The sequence below is a fragment of the Protopterus annectens genome, chromosome 3.part1 (genome assembly GCF_019279795.1).
Source record: "Protopterus annectens isolate FY-2018-M chromosome 3.part1, PAN1.0, whole genome shotgun sequence".
NCBI classification, from domain to species: domain Eukaryota; kingdom Metazoa; phylum Chordata; order Ceratodontiformes; family Protopteridae; genus Protopterus; species Protopterus annectens.
The window spans coordinates 358,050,784-358,054,826 of NC_056732.1; the positions used below are offsets into that span (position 1 = coordinate 358,050,784).

At 34.8% G+C, this 4,043-nt stretch overlaps 1 protein-coding gene across 1 annotated transcript in view; it reads right to left on the bottom strand.

Annotated features, from left to right (window-relative positions):
• Positions 1-3,110: 3,110 nt before the first annotated feature.
• Positions 3,111-4,043, bottom strand: part of CPVL (carboxypeptidase vitellogenic like) — a 1,169,046-nt gene continuing 1,168,113 nt past the window's right edge. The window contains exon 13 of the mRNA XM_044066818.1: positions 3,111-4,043. This exon is cut by the window's right edge and continues 290 nt beyond it. The gene's annotated coding sequence lies outside the window, so the exon portion shown is untranslated.

Genomic DNA, 4,043 nt, shown 5'->3' on the forward strand with positions numbered 1-4,043 from the left:
GGATGATTTAGATATTTTGGGACAAAATGTGAATAGTATAAGTAACGAAGTGAGGGGTTTTAATGGTTGTTGGATGGTGTAAGAAGCAAAAGATGAATGCATTATCTTTACTGGATAAGATGTTTTTACTCAAGGGAAAAATATAGCTGCATGGGGAAAAAGATTATATGGTCAGTAGGATATGAAACGTTCTGGATTAAGGATGTTTATATGAAAAGATGAAGTAAAAATACTGAATGCATGTGATACCAGGAAGAGTGATGATGTATGACTTGAGAAAAAAAATGGAAATTTTGTGAGGGTAATAGTAATATATACATATACAAACACATTGGAAAAAATGTCTGAAGTAGTAAAAAAAAAAAATAAAAAAAAAAAAATATACATATATATATATATATATATATATATATATACACACACATATATATATACATGTGATAGTAAACATGTCTAAGGTGACATGAATGAAGTGGCAGGTGAGGTAGGGGGAGAAAAAATTTCAGATCAGAAAGCAATATGACCTGTGTTAGGTGTCAATGAAGAAATCATAGAGGGTAAATGAACAAAATGGTTAACAAGGGATGTAAGTAAATATTACAGGAATGTAGCATATGATGGAAGGTATATATGACAATGAGAGTATTTTATGAAAATTGGACAAAATGGTGGGTAGTGTTTAAACAGATATATAAACACATTTTGGAAATAGAAAGGTAAAAATGAAGTAATGTGAAATATAAAAACATAGTAAACAATTTTGAAAAGTAACAGAAGGAACCCAAGAGTAAAAGTAACAGAAAATACATTGTATGAGAAAAATAAAGAAAAATAAGACAATGTTATATAGTTTGGTATCTACTTCTCTGAAATACAGGCTAACACAGAAGGCCTTTGGCTAAAGAAGGTCACAGATGACTGCAAACTAGGAGCCATAGTCAAGCCCCCAAATTATGTGGACATCCTACAGAAGGGCCTCACTGAGACAGATGCCTGGTGTCAGAGCCATGGCCTCAAGCTCAATGCCAAAAAGTGCACTGTCATCCCCTTTGGTAAAAACTCTGTACCCATGAACTACCACATAGGCAGCATTCTACTTAACACTGAATGTGTGATAAGAAACCTTGGAACCCAGGTGGACAGTAGTCTCTCCTTTGATAATCACATCACTACAGTAGTCAGGAAGTCCTTCTACGTGGCACACCTCATCACAAAAGGGTTCTCATCCAGGAAAAAAAGAGGTCATTGTTCCCCTCTACTCGACACTCATTAGACCCATTATAGAGTACAACACCCCTTTTGGAATGTACTTCACAAGACATCTGCAACAGCTGGAAAGGCCACAGAAGTACCTAACAAAGACGATTACTGGCCTCAAACAGATGCCCTATACTGACCGTCTCAAAAAACTCCAGCTTTACTCCACAGCATATCACCTAGTCCGAGGTGATCTGTGCCTAACATATTAAGCTATGTCAAACCCAGAGCTATTGGACATGCTACACCTAAACAAATCCAGATTCCTCCGAGCTACATGCTATAAAACCTAAACCTTGTTACCACAATAAACAGGACATGCTGGAGGGATAAATTCCTGTCCTAGAGACTTCCCATACTCTGGAACAAGCTACCCATCTATATTAAGCAAAGTTCCTCATTAGCACTCAAGAAAAATCTTGATGAGTGGATGGGAAATAGGAAATACACCCTGGGGATCACTTCTGTGGCTCTACTTGACAGTGGCACAGGAAAATAACTTTCTTGGGTGGCGTAAGCCAGGGAACCTTGTTGTCTAGGCTTACTTAGGCCCTTAGCCTAGTACCTAACTATGAACTTATAAAATACAGGATGTTTACATCTGTGCCCACTCAATAAAATAAAGGGGCATTGATTAAATTGATTAAAATCTCAGATTACTTATGGCATCCTCAAACTGCAAGATTTTTACTGAGAAAAAAACTTTGAAAACTGCATTATTTATGAAAATGTTTGCTTCCGTTATAATGGTCTAGAATAATAGTAGCCTTGTTTTACTTTAAATTCCAATTTTATGGTTCTTCTGGTAATGATGCAACAACTTTTCCTTAAGGGATGTAAGGTTCAGAACAAATTTAAGTAATAAAATGATCATTGGTTACCCTTATGAAGAATGTTTGTAATGCCTAGACCTTGAAATGGGGTTGTTCTATTGCACTGATACAGGTAAAAACATACGTTTGGACAGGTGAACTTCACAAGTTGTTTTTCTTGCTTGCCTTATCATTTCCAATGATCATATTTTCACAAGTTGTTTTTCTTGCTTGCCTTATCATTTCCGATGATCATATTTTCTGTGTGTTCACCTATCTAGAAATAGTCGCTAAGTTAGCAATTATGAGAGATATCTTGCTGCCAATAGTACTATTAAATTTCTCATAATTTTCCAATACATGAAATATTTAATATATAATGCATATCTTTAAACATGTCACACATTTAGCCCATTATTCCAATAAACACTAATGCAACATTACAATACTATTGGCAACCCAGTATAGTGTATTAGCAAAACCATAGCAGTTATGCTGTATCACTGTCATGAAATGCTATGGGTAATATGCGTGGCAATGACAGATGTGCTCTGCCTCTGTCGCTTTCCTAATGTTTTTACTAGCACTTTTAATGCCACATTTTAGTCACGATGCTCTGTCTTGAACGGTTTATCAACACAGTTAACTAGCAGTCAAGTGCAATCATCATGCTAAAAGATAATGAATATCAACTTCTATAGTTTCAATAGCTGTTGGCAGGTTTACAGGAACTTTTAACATATCATGGTGGAAAGGCCAGCTGACTCTCAGTGCCTCTAAATAGAGCTGCATTACTCTTTTACATTTTCAGTGGTTAAAGTAGCTGAAATGAAAAGCTATTTGCTCTTGGTCACTACTTTTACATGGTTTCATGATGTGCAAAACAACTATAGACGTTTAATATTTGACCTTTACAAAATTAACAGAAGGAACCTGCTGCTAAAACTATTACTAATGCCCCTCACTTTTCACTCTGACATTTCAACAGAAGCCTTCTGAGAGTTACAGATCTAAAAAACATACAATTAAAAAAACACAATCTGCAATTACCTAATCCAATATTAATTTTATTAATATAGTGCTCCCTTACAGCACTATATCAGTAAAATACTTACATTAAATAGGCCCATTCTATTTCTTGATCAAGTCCCTTAGAACTCAGTGCAAACCTTAGAATATACATTGCTTCATGTTTTAATATAGTTACTAAAGTTCTGCTTCATTTGAATGTGCCTTTGAGAAGCACCAAAAAGTTCATACTTTGACATTCCCTCAATCAGTCAAGTTAAAACATGTCACAGCACTCGCTGGAAACCTGTTACAATTATGTAATGTTCTATGATACAAAGAACTTTTTTGTTTTGTTTTTCCAACATACTGCATTTGTAAGACTGAAGGGAATAACTAAGGATAGTTATTCATGCTAATTCTAAACCCAAGCAATTAGGAAAACATCAAAGCAGAGAAAACAGTTTCACAATCAATATGAGCTTCTCATTGTTTTCAAACATATTTCTTTAAGCAGTCACTAGCTGTAGCATAAACTAGATATTTAATGGAACAACTGCATACTTCTTGTAAACTGTGTTTGGTGGACATATCCACATATCTTACAAATTCATACAATTATGCTTGCCTTTCTTTGAACATGTACATTAACTTTCTAACCAATTTTTAGTTATAAGGTTATTTACTTATGAAACGTTCTCCTTAAGGCTCGACGTGCAGACCTTTACTACTCTACTGGCAAAAAAAAGTTATGCCTTAAGAAAGGACTATAACAAATACACTGCTGACATAAATGCTGTTATTACAAAATCTCAGTAGGCTAAAAAATAAATTGCAGGTCAGATTTTATCAGTTTACTACATGCGAAGTCCTCTAAGATGTTACTAGATATTCTGAACCCTGTTAAACATTCCATATATTGTCTTGTATGAATATGAATAGCTTCTTAGAATTTTGTACAACTGA